Source organism: Bison bison, unplaced genomic scaffold (genome assembly GCF_000754665.1).
Source record: "Bison bison bison isolate TAMUID 2011002044 unplaced genomic scaffold, Bison_UMD1.0 scf7180017864330, whole genome shotgun sequence".
Classification (NCBI taxonomy): Eukaryota; Metazoa; Chordata; class Mammalia; order Artiodactyla; family Bovidae; genus Bison; species Bison bison.
Genome location: NW_011494902.1, coordinates 2,154,754 through 2,167,436, shown reverse-complemented (window position 1 = coordinate 2,167,436; position 12,683 = coordinate 2,154,754). Strand labels below are relative to the sequence as shown.

Below are 12,683 nucleotides of genomic sequence, written 5' to 3'. Positions count from 1 at the left end.
AAATCATGGCATCCGGTCCCATCACTTCATGGGAAATAGATGGGGAAACAGTGGAAACAGTGTCAGACTTTATTTTTCTGGGCTCCCAAATCACTGCAGATGGTGACTGCAGCCATGAAATTAAAAAACACTTACTCCTTGGAAGGAAAGTTATGACCAACCTAGATAGCATATTCAAAAGCAGAGACATTACTTTGCCAAAAAAGGTTCATCTAGTCAAGGCTATGGTTTTTCCTGTGGTCTTGTATGGATGTGAGAGTTGGACTGTGAAGAAGGCTGAGCGCTGAAGAATTGATGCTTTTGAACTGTGGTGTTGGAGAAGACTCTTGAGGTTGGACTGCAAGGAGATCCAACCAGTCCATTCTGAAGGAGATCAGCGCTGGATTTCTTTGGAAGGAATGATGCTAAAGCTGAAACTCCAGTACTTTGGCCACCTCATGCGAAGAGTTGACTCATTGGAAAAGACTTTGATGCTGGGAGGGATTGAGGGTAAGAGGAGAAGGGGACGACAGAGGATGAGATGGCTGGATGGCATCACTGACTCGATGGACATGAGTCTCAGTGAACTCCGGGAGTTGGTGATGGACAGGGAGGCCTGGCATGCTGCGATTCATGGGGTCGCAAAGAGTCAGACACGACTGAGTGACTGATCTGACTCTTTGTGGCCCACTAGCTGGGCTCCTCTGCCATGGGATTTTCCAGGCAAGAATATAGGAGTGGGTTGGCATTCCCTTTTACAGGGATCTTCCTGACCCAGGAATCAAACCCAGATCTCCTGCACTGCAGAGAGATTCTTTACCATCTGAGCTACCAGGGAAGCTTGGGAAGCCACCAGGGAAGTTGCTAATAGAAACTGGTGGGTTTACAGTAATCAATCCTCTTTTGCCTGGACTAAGGGGTTTCCCAGGATGCTTGTCTTTTAGTATTAAACTTTTGTCCTAAGTGGGTTGATACCAGCTGTTTTCCAAACTACCTCATGGAGTTAAAACTGAAGCCATGGAATAACGCAAGGGCAGAGGGTTGGGAAACCATGGGAAAGCATTTTTCTGTTTAGAGTGACAGGGAACAGACACATTATTGATGGTTCTTACAGTGCCTCACGTGGACTTGGCAGCTCATAAATACAGATCAAGAGGAAATGGAACATGAGGGCAATGAATTAAAAGAGAAAATGATTTGGAACAAACTGCTGAGGACTGGGAAAGAATAGTAAAATAGGGAATAAATCTAAAATGCAAACCAGAGCTAAGTGTCATAATGCACCGAGATACTTACAGTGTCAGAGGGTTCGGGCTAGGTCCTAAGCCAGTGTCTTTGGTTCGGATCAGGGTGCTCCCGTGCCCATGTGTATCATGGAACACCCCTCTCTCTGCACTTGTCCTCACCTCACATATTCTGGAATATCCTTTCCTTCTTTCCTCCTACTCGCTCACCAGAGGGGTGATATGTTATTCAAAGTTAGTGACAAGCCCACTTCTACCCTCTGACATATCCATACTTCTCCCCTCCAGAAGGAATGAGTTTCTCCTAGGACTGGATGTGTTGTAGGGGTGGTTTGGAAGTTTGGGTGTGGGAGTGGGGGTGGGGCATGCTTTTACCTGCTTTGGAGAGTACATTTGTAGGGGTTGCTTCCAAGACCCAAAAAGTTTGCTGGAAGCATGTTGTCTCTGCATTGAAATGAGAGCAAGACCTACTTACTTTGTTTCCAAACTATGTAATGTGTTCCAGGAAAGACTGATAAGCTGTTATGCTTCACTAATTGTGACCTTTGGACTTTCTGACCTCATACAGACCATAGTTCACACTCAGTCAACAATTACATCTCCAGTGAAGAACTGGGCTCCCCCAGGAACTAGTTCTTTGTATCCAGACGCTGGTACATCATGCTCCCCTCCCTGTATTTTATTGTCGGGTTGCCTTCACTTCTCTAACACACAATCTCAGTTATTCTCTCTGGGCCTTAGAGCAGTGCCTCTACAGGTTGATTTTATTTTTATGAAAATAGGGATTGAAATATCTTTTTAAGTGTATTTTTCCATTATATCTCCCAATCAGTAGAAATCCAAGGAATGTTCTATGAGTGTTCATAGCTGCTCAGATTCCAAAATAAAATAGAGCCTGGAATTCAGGAGGTGCTCAGTGAAGATTTGCTGTGTACACTGTAAACTGCTTCATGTAATGTTTTGTGAATGACTCAATGGGTAAATGAGCAAATACAATTGCAAATTAAAAGATAGTGATTTTGAAGATTGGTGCTTCCATGTAGCCCTCAAGTTCATATGACATTTGTTAGACGATAATGTATTATTTTCTCTGGACTTTCAACATATTGTTCACCATTATTAAGTGATGCTGATTGCATCTTGGGGAAATAGGTGGAAATGATCATATGCATCTGACATATGATTTCGAAGAGGGTGTTGAAGAAGGAAAAGGAAGAAGACAAAGAAGAAAGACAGTCAGGTTTCCTTATCTGAGACTCTGATGCCCACATCCCCGCCACCCCACCTCCCATTCAAGCCTGTCACTAGCATCCCAAGTTGGATCAATCTTCCTACCTGCTAACTTTTAGGCCTCCAGTGACTTTAAGTCTCCTTCTCTAACTGGAACAAACAGCTTGTGCATGCCTAGTACCAGGCTGGCACAGAGCGAACTACTGACACATAGAAACATGGTCTCTGCATCAGGATGACGACAATCTGGGAGCTAAGAGCTTCCTGCAGAAGGCAAATGTGAACACACAGGTCCTTGCTGTGCATCATTAAGTACCAAACTGGGTGATGCTGAGGGTACGGGGCCAAGGAGCTCAGAGGGCAGAGGTCCAATATAGGATGAAGTAAACGGGGAAAGCATGATTTCATTTAGCTCAATTCATCCAGCCCCACCTGTAAAATGTATGTTTTCTCTCTTCTCTTTTCTGCAGGTGGGAGTTGGGAGGGCTGGCAGGATGGGCTGTAGGACCTCTCCAGGGACACTACGCTCTGAACTGTTGTATGTCACTAAATTCTGCCCAAGATTTCATTTCAAAAGTGTCCTATTGCTAAAATAACATTCCCAAGGCTCCTTATTATATTGACTACACTCGTCTTAGAAAACAAAGAATTTATCTTTTTATTGAAGTATAGTTAATTTGCAATGTTGTGTTAGGTTCAAATGTATAGAAAAATGATTCATGCAATATTGATTCATACTTATACATATACATATGTGTGTGTGTATTATACACACACACACACATATATATATACATACACACATATGTTCTTTTTTCACTTTTCCGTTATAAGATATTAAGTGTAGTTCCCTGTGCTTTTCAATAGGTCAGTAACATCATTTTTATATTTATTCTAAAGGCATTAGCTATATTCTTAGGTGGTTTCTAACCTAACAATAGCATCTCGTGACCTTGATCAATAGGATTGGCATTACTACAATTTGTCAAAATAAGAAGTGATAACCAATAAATGGAATCGTTATTCTCCTTTGTTAATAGCCTCTGCTTTAAAATAATTTCCTCACCAGCAGATTTTTAGGTTTCAAAATAGATTATTGTACCTGGAAAAGGCTTAATCTGTTTTAAATCAGTTCCCCTGGATTTACATAAGGTGTAAAATCTAAAAGAGCAGTGATGACAGAGCTGAGGGCTTTACTGCCTCCAAAGGTCTTAGAGCTTAGAGTTCAGTCCCTTAGCCTTTCTGACTTCTCAGGAGAATTATGGAGGCTTTTAACATTTAATTTAAATTTTTTTTTTTTTTTTTTTGGCCACGCTGCTTGCAGAATCTTAGTTCCCTGATCGGGGATTGAACCCTGGCCCTTGTCACTGAAAGTGCGGCATTCCAACCACTGGGCCACTGGGGAATTCCCTACATAGGCTTTTAATACCACAGTTTCCTGAACAAAAGGTCATATCTCCACACCACAGTAAGCTTTGTCTGGGCATGTGAGGAAAGAAGAGGCACCGACTTTCGGCAGCAAAGAGGGTGGTGAAGAGGCCAAATGTGCACCCTGGCTGCTTGCATGATGACCACTGCTTCCCAGGTCTGTCCTGGACCTGGCCATGCTACCTGGGGCCCAGCCTGTTCACCGCATCCCCTGCAGTGTGGGCCTGGGTTTCCACAGGTGTTCTTCACACCTGAGCTTGTTGCTCTCTCGTGCCCCCACCCCTGAGTCTCTGCCCTTGCTGTTGACTTCCCAGGACTGTTTAGTTGGGGACACGCTACAGAGATGGCTGCCTCTCTCGTTGATCTGTAAGGCATGCTTTCTAATGGGCCTTTGAGGAATATTTGCCACAAAAATAAGGTGTTTCTGGGGCCTAAAATATTAGGCTACCAGAAAAAAGAACTCCTGGCTGTGTATGTGTGTGTGTGCACTTCCAAAGGAAACTAAAAGGAGGAAAGAAGAGGCATACCCCTCCTCTAGTCCTCCCCTCCAGCACACCCCTGAACCCACTTTCCCTACCACAGTCCCCTCTTTTGTCTTTTCAACGTAAGAGGCTTCATCAGCATGAAAGGAGGAACGCTGGGGCCTGTTGAGCTGGCCCAAGCAATCCAGGGCTCTGCTGACATTTTGGGCAAAAGTAGGCAGGGGTTTCCAAGCCTGGGCATTGTCCCCTGGGGACCCACCTTACCTCTCCTCTGGGGCACCTTCTTCCTGGGCATCCTAGCTGTTAACAGCCTTTCCTCTAGGCCTTGTGTCCCATCCCTGGCTAATGTCCAGGGCTGGTAAGATGAGATGGGAGCAGGGCTAGTATGTGCCAGAGCCCCAGGTTTCAGGAACCACAGGGATCTTACTGTCAATGCCATTCAGGGCAGGTTTTATCAAAGACATTAATCACCCAGTAATCCTGGTGGCAGGCATCGAGCTGGGAAAGCCAGTGGCTGTCCCCATCCCCTTCCTTTCCTGAGAGCTTATCTCTGATTGTAATGGCCTCTCCATAGCTGGTGAAAATTGAACTCAGGGCCTTTTTCTTTAGACAATCACCACAGACCACAAAATACTCTCACTTTACAGACAGTTGTGTCCCTGAGGCCTCCCGTGGGTTCTGGTTTCATAAAGACTCAGTTCTCAGGTTAGAAGGAATGCAATGTGCATCTCCCAGTTTACTGAATTTACACAAATCTCTGAAGCAGCACCGCTGCACATGGCTTGCAATTGCAGACTTTAATGCTGTGCACTGATTTGTATAAAATCAAGGTTGGGGAGGGTTATGGCCCCCTCCTTACCCTCACAGACTCTCACCCAGCCCTTTTTATCTGGGTCCTGCAAAGTAGTTGAAAATGTCAGACTCACAGTATGCACTGTCAACATCACAGTGAAGAAGCTGAAATCAAATCCTTCAGCTTCTGAGGTGGTACTTTACGCTTACACACAGGCCTTTCATCAGAGCCTCCAGCACCTTAGGGAGCATTAACCCTTGCTGTACCTCCTGGGCTTGGGCCTGGAGCACGAGCTGGTGAAGGCACATGTATTGGGGGAGGGGAGTAGCACCCCATTTCCACTGCGAGTCACAGGTCAATTGTCATAGATGCTCAATTTTTTTAAATCTCTTCCCTCTACCTCCTCTTTCAAGGGGCATCTACCCTATCACATGCAAAGGCTCCTGGTGTCCCAAGGGTGTCAACGACCTAATAAATAGGCTGCCTATGTGTTGAGAGCACCGGCAAGCGGCCCCCTCTCTCCCATTGAAAAAGGAAAAAAAGCATTTCTAGGCGTGAAAAGTGATCTATCACGAATGCATCTAAGCTTCCGTTATGGGAGTAATCTGAACTTTGTTGGACTTCACACTTTATGGTTTACTCTTGTTTTTGTTGGATTTATGTATGGGGGATGGTGGTGACATCAGCAGTGAGAAAAGCCTGTGAATGACTTTATCCAATGACATGTCGGGGACCATCCCTGTGACACCTGCTGTGTGTTTTCCAAGTTGCCCATGGTCCCCCAACTTTGTGTAAGGTGTGATCTATTGTTGGTGAGAGTTACCAGGAATTTACTGTTTGATCCCAGTGCTCATTCTGGGGAAACATGGCCCTGATCTTTATCAATGTCTGATCTTAGATGAAAGGGTCATATATTTACTTCTCTTGGTATAAACAGTGTTTCTTAAAATACAATCGGAGGTCCACATGCATGAGAATGATGTGGATCACTTTCTAAATATGCTGATTTTCAGGCCCCCAGGGACTTGTACTCTTCAAAACCATGGTTATTTGTTTAGGAAATGCTGGAGTGTTCCTGTGTTACTCCTCCTCACATCTCTGCTTCCTATTTCTGATCCTGTTAACTTTTATAGGGCAGACTCGCTGGCCACAGGCTGTTTCTTAAGCTCTGGTAGAACCATTACCACCACCATAAGCAAAGGAACCAGAGTTACTGAAGGTTCTCAACATGAAGGGAAACAGGCTGTAAACATGATGAAATGCCTGCCTCCAATATTTTCTCCTTCCTGTATCTGGATCTTGTGCATCTCCAAGGGCATGGAACACTTACTCCATCATGATACTGTGGGACTAAGCCCTGGGAAATGAGTCCTATGGTCTTTGAGGCCTATAATACATCTCCTCTTAGAGGTAAGCAGAGGGCCTGGGCTATAGAAAGCAGCAGTATCACACTAGTTCAAGACTGAAGTCTGAAGGTCACTGCCATCTATCTGTATATAGAATTCAGAACTGAGTAATGAAGGCTCTGAGTGTGTGCATGCTAAGTGGCTCAGTTGTATGAACTGTTTACAACCCTATGGACTGTAGCCTGGCAGGCTCCTCTGTACATGGGGATTTGCCAGGCAAGAGTACTGGAGTGGATTGCCATGCCCTCCTCCAAGGGATCTTCCTGACCCAGGGATCAAACCCATATCTCTTATGTCCCCTGCATTGGCGGGCGGGTTCTTTACCACTAGTGCCACCTGGGAAGCCCATAATGATGACTACGTGCTTTTAATCCAAGTTGCCATTATTCATATTGGTTTAACAACTCTCTTTTCAATGTTTATAATCCTCAGAGGGATCTAGGGATTCTAGGCATTCCCCAGGACACTGGAAGGTCAGGCAGAGTTGAAATGGTGGAAATTATTATCTGTGTGATTAGAGTCAAATCACTTCAGTAACATCTCTCTCTGAGCCTCAGTTTCCTTGGTTGTAAAAGGGAACAGGTAATGAAAGTATGTAACTCACTAGGATATTTTAAACTGGATGATGTATTTAAAGCAAATGGCACATATCCATCCTTAATAAATGGCAGTAGTTATACGTGTTTATCAGGATGAGAAGGGTAGATGCATGTGTGCTCAGTTGTGTCTGACCTTTGCAACCTTATGGTCTGTAGCCCACCATGGAATTTCCCAGGCAAGAGGACCAGAGTGAGTTGCCATTTTCTTCTTCAGGGGATCTTCCAGACCCAGGGATCAAACCCACATCTCCTGCATTGACAGGCAGATTCTTTACTACTGAGCCACCAGGGAAGCCCAAGGTAGAGGGGGGATTAGATCCTGGAGGTAGAAACTGTATCTGAGGACAGTCTTGATAGTTGCCATCACCAGCAAGCACCTCCAAAGCAGGTCTTGGCTATGATTCACATCTTGCAGATATGATTACCATCTCCGACTTTCCAGTTTAAGACAGAAAACACTTAAACATGAAGAATACAGCATAACACTTTAAAATAATGAACAGGTGAAGAGACACATATATACCTGTTGTAACTGCCCAGCCGTTCCCCACCAGGGAGAGCAGCCTGATGGAGAGAGAGGAAATTGCCTGAATGAAGAACTAGAAGGCACTGGAAGGGGAGCCGGGCCAAGCATCTCAGCAGGTGGAAGTAATTTTGGCAGCAGTGTTAATGATCACCTGGTCAAGGTGGGGAAGCAAGCCCTGCCCACTCCCTTTTCCCTTATTTGTTTTTATCCTGAATTGTGAAAGTGTTAGTCGCTCAGTTGTGTCCGACTCTACAACCCCATGGACTGTAGCCTGCTAGGCTCCTCTGTTCATGGGATTCTCCAGGCAAAAATACTGGAGTGGGTTGCCATTCCCTTCTCCAGGAGATATCCCTGGCCCAGGAGTCAAACCCAGGTCTTCTGCATTGTGGGATGGATTCTCTACTGTCTGAGCTACCAGGGAAGACTGGTACAATTACAATTCAGGGAATCCTGAATTGTAAGTCAAGTTAAATGCTTGTTTTTAACTCTCAGTTGGGAAAGTGTGACCCTATCACACTCAAGGGGCTCCAAATGTGCTTTTAAGTAGAATCAGCCCTCAGAATCCTAAGATATGTGGATGAATAGATCATAAAAAAAAAGTATGAAATATGGCTGTGCTTTCATTTTTTTCTTGAAATGATTACAGACATAAGGCATCTTCTCACTAGAAAGTAAGATAAGGCTCCAGTATGTTTTCTCTAGAGGAATGGAAATAGTGCTTTGGGAAATCTATCTTACCTTGGAGGAAATCTTCAGTGATTTTTTTACTGGTATTTTTTTCCTTAAAGAAAAATGTAGTATCTAATATATAGCTTATCTTTGTTACATTCTACTATGGAGGCCTGGAGGCTGTATGTAGGGGAGACAGAGCTGTGTTGGGCATCATAACTCCTGACCACTGACTTTTTCAAAGTCCCGAGCCCCCTTGTAATAAAGCCCCGAAGACTGTGTACATTAGACTTTCCTAACCTCCCTCACTGGAGAGTTCCTTAATGTTACACCAGCCATGACAAGGATCTGGGCAAACCTGTGTCCTTACCAGGTTCCTGAGTTTCCCTCCAGAGCTTGCTGGCAATCAGTGAACTGAACCAAAGCGGTTCTTGCTTGTCTTACCTTAAAACTCCATTTGTCAAACAACAGTTGCACAACGGAAAGGTCAGCACTTTATGCTCTGAGCACTTAACTTTAATCATTTCTTAAAGTGGACAGAGTCCAAGAGGTTTTCAAATTAGTCCTTAAATGTAAAGGAAAGGAGGTCGGGCATTCCATCAAGAATAAAAGCCCAGTGCCTGTTCTCCTTTGTTATCCCAATCCATCCCCCATACTGCTGTATCCTAATAGACATGTCACAGGTCTGCAACCGATCACTAGATCTTTATTAAACACCTACTATATGCCAGACATTTGTTGAAGGAATAGCTAGGTTTTTCTTTATGATTTATTTTGAAAATTGCACAATCATATATTTACTTTTATTATTTTTTAAGTAACAAAAGTGGAACACATTCATTTTTTAAAAAAAGTCAAATGACACAGAAAAATTCCCCAGAGATAACCACTGCTGATAATCTGCATAATTCTTCCTATCATATGCAATGATTTTCTGTATTCAGTCAATAAGCTACCTACTTCTTTCCATGTCAGTATATGCGCTGTTAGCTCAATTTTTTCAACCTCTTCTAAGTTTTTTTTTTCCTACTATACATGTACCACAATTTGTGTGACTTATCTTTTCTCATATTAATGAATATTTATGGTGTGTCTACTTTATTGGCTTACAAAGAATGTTGCAAAGAACATTATTGAGCTTATATCCTTAGGCTCTTTTGTGAGCATATGTGTGGGGTCACTTTGGAAAAGAGGAATTGTTGGGTGTCAGTGTTTGTACTTAAAAAACTTTAGGTACTTCTAATTTGCTTTCCATAAATAGAGTTTATTTAAACCTGTAAGTAGCATATAAAATAGGTACTATCTTTAACCGATTCCTACATGAAAGTGAACTATTTGGGGACCTTAATACCGTACCAAATCAATAATAATCAGTGCTCTTTGAAAAAACAGTTTTTGGAAGTGGCAAAGAGCATCCACTCACATGGTAACAGGGGGGTGCAAGTTAATTATTTTCCAAGGGCAGGGAGAGTGCTTATCTAAACATACATCCCATTCCATGGGCTCTGCTAACCTTGTTCCTGCCTTGGCCCTCAAAGTCCTCCTCCCCCCATTTCTGCTTAAGATTCATGATGGCAGGAGGTATGGGTATAAACAAATCACACAGTGGCTGCCCTCAAAGACCTTTCAAAGTGCTTGGGGAGACAGAAACACAGATGGCAAAAAACAAGCTAAAAATATATCAGTATATAAAAAGCAGCAAATAAATATAAATAGTCAGCATCATTATAAGCAGTTCAGAGGAAGGAAGGAAAACAGTGGGCTAGGGTGTCCCAGCTTCATGGCAGGGATGTGATATAGGGTTTGTGGATTTCTCAGGTTGGGGTTGGGGGAGAAAAACCATAGAAACCACCAGTACGAATCAGTTCACAGAAGAAGGGAGATTCCTTGAGAGAGCAAATAGCAGGGGAGGCACTCATTTTTATCTTGCAAATTGGAAGTGGGTGGGGCTTATAGTACTTCTTGAGATAATTAGAGATACTTGGCAGAGATGATTTTTTGATTTGATTTTTGGTGTGATGAGAGTGGTGTAGGAAGGTGATTAGGAATCTGAAGAAGCCTTTCTCAGAATAGAATGCCCTGATTTGCATATACATAATTTGGGGTACATTTCAGGGAGTCCTACCCCCAAGTTGAAAAACTTTATAGTATACCTGAAGAGTTTCATCTTTGCTAGGACAAGCCATCTAGGAAAAAAAAGTCAGCCAGGTACACACACACACACACGTATCACTCAAGGAGGTGTATATATATATATATGCATATATACATACGTATATATGTCACAGTAAAAGTTGTTAGGCAATATAAGATATAAGTAATCATTATGTTGTTGTTACACAGTTAGGCAATATAAGACGTAACTAATATTCATTTACTCATGAATCATCAAACTCTGAAGCTGACTGGAAACAGGTGGGTAACAACTTGTCAGGGGCCCACTGGCTCCCTCATGGCTTCAGCTTAGCCAGCGTCAGTCGGAGGAGGTGATTCTCTGCCTTTCTCAGAAGAAAGGATCTGACCTGAGGGAAACCAGGCTCCTGAAAATTTGAATCAATGGAATTATTTACGCTTGCATCACCGGAATCCGCTCCGAGATGCCGATTTTGTTGCAGAAAAGATACTCTTGCTCCCCACCCCCTCCTTTCTTTTTGACAGTCAGTTAATAAAGACTCAACAATAAGCAGCTGCCAGTGATGTCATGTGGGACTTTGTCCACGGAGCTTGTATTTACAAGCTCAGAGCAACCACGGAGCCGCAGCCGGGGGAGCAGCCGACTCTCGGCAAACTTGCTCTGAATTCGCGGTAGCAACTTTTGCTGCTGCTTTGGCTGTTCAGGAAAACTGGCGTGTTCTCTGCGCCCAGCCTTTTCAGGCTTCACAAATAAACAGAGGATCAACTCGGGAGGAAATGTTTAACTGGAGAGAGTTGCAGTTCCTGTGTTTGTCTCCAGGGCTGTGAGATGTGTTGACTGCAGAGCTGACGACAAGTAAGACTGTTGGAATTGTTTTAAAACTCTTGTAACAGTTTTTCGTATTTATATGGCTTGCTTTGCTTTTAAAGTGAGATGATGAGGTGTTTGTATTTCTCTGGGCTCTCTCGCTGCCGCAACAAGAATGCATTTGTTTCAAGTAGTAATTACAGTGCACTGAAGTTGATGGGGTAGGTGCAGAGAACTTGCACGTAGCTGATAACAAGATACTGAGTTCCTGATACTCATTTGCCTCTGCAGGGAGGTTGGAATTTTTTTTTTTTTAATGAGAAGCAACCAACCATACAGAAAACTATTAGCTTGACCTAGGAATTTTAGTAGAAAACTGTAAAGACTGATTTTTAATTAACTGTTTGTGTTGGAAAGGAAAACACACAATTGTTTTTATTCTCTGATTCTTTCTGTGGTTTATAGATTTTAATGTGTGTGTGTTCAATGTCTACTTCTCTTCTTGATTACACCCTCCTTCCAAACACGCACAAACTCATTCATTCTGAGGGAATATGAACCTCTAGACAAATGTTTTGCAATGGAAACCATTTCTATCTGGATTTCTTCCCTTTAGGTATCTGGAGAAATGTTCGCTGTTCTGACTTGCCCTCAGAGATGGGAACCTGAATGAAGGTGCTACTGAAAAAGTCAAACTTTGACACTCAGCTCTGTGGGGATGGGAGACCCACATCCTTGCTTTCACTTTCCTCCAACTCTTTCAAACTCTCTGAACACATTCTTTGGGGAATTGGAAGGGTGGGCTCTGTGTACCGCCAGCCTGGACCAGAGCTCCCTCTCATTACGGCTGCCAGGCGCTGCCTGGAAGCACTGCATCAGAGCCACGTGGATTTGTCTTTCGGCTGCATGCTTCCAGATGCAGGGTTTGCACCTGAGCGCCTGCGGTTCAGCTGCTTGTAATCAGTAGCACATTCTGGCTGATGCCTGCCATCCAGTCCTGACAGCCCTGCCACATGGATTGGCAAGTGGCTGTTAGCCTCTTACCTCCTGCACGTGAGCCCCATGACTTGATCCAGGAGACCTGGCTGGTCCTCAGTTCAGCAGCTCTGTCACCAGCCCACAAGAGCAGTGACAGCCTTTCCCTTTTTCTCTGGTCTCAGAATTGAAAAAGTCAGTGCCCAAAAGCTCCTAAAATATCCTACAGTTTTCAGTGGAATTCTGATATGGGCAGCCTCCTCGTGCATGTTTGTCAGCTCCAATTTTTTCCATCAGAGCACACTCTCTTGGACATTTTTTTTTTAATTTATTGAAGTGTATTTGATTTACAATGTTAATTTCTGCTATATAGCAAAGTGACTCAGTTATATATATATATATATATATACA

The 12,683-nt window shown here is 43.5% G+C and overlaps 1 protein-coding gene across 8 annotated transcripts in view; it reads left to right on the top strand.

Annotated features, from left to right (window-relative positions):
* The window catches only part of NCKAP5 (NCK-associated protein 5), a 1,206,846-nt gene that overhangs the window by 102,058 nt on the left and 1,092,105 nt on the right, over window positions 1-12,683 (top strand). For 4 of the 8 annotated variants that reach the window (XM_010853620.1, XM_010853618.1, XM_010853629.1 and 1 more), the window contains exon 1: window positions 11,068-11,345. The exons of the other annotated variants lie outside the window; for them this stretch is intronic. The gene's annotated coding sequence lies outside the window, so the exon portion shown is untranslated. Of the gene's footprint in view, window positions 1-11,067; window positions 11,346-12,683 lie in introns of those variants that run through there. 8 annotated transcript variants of the gene reach the window in all.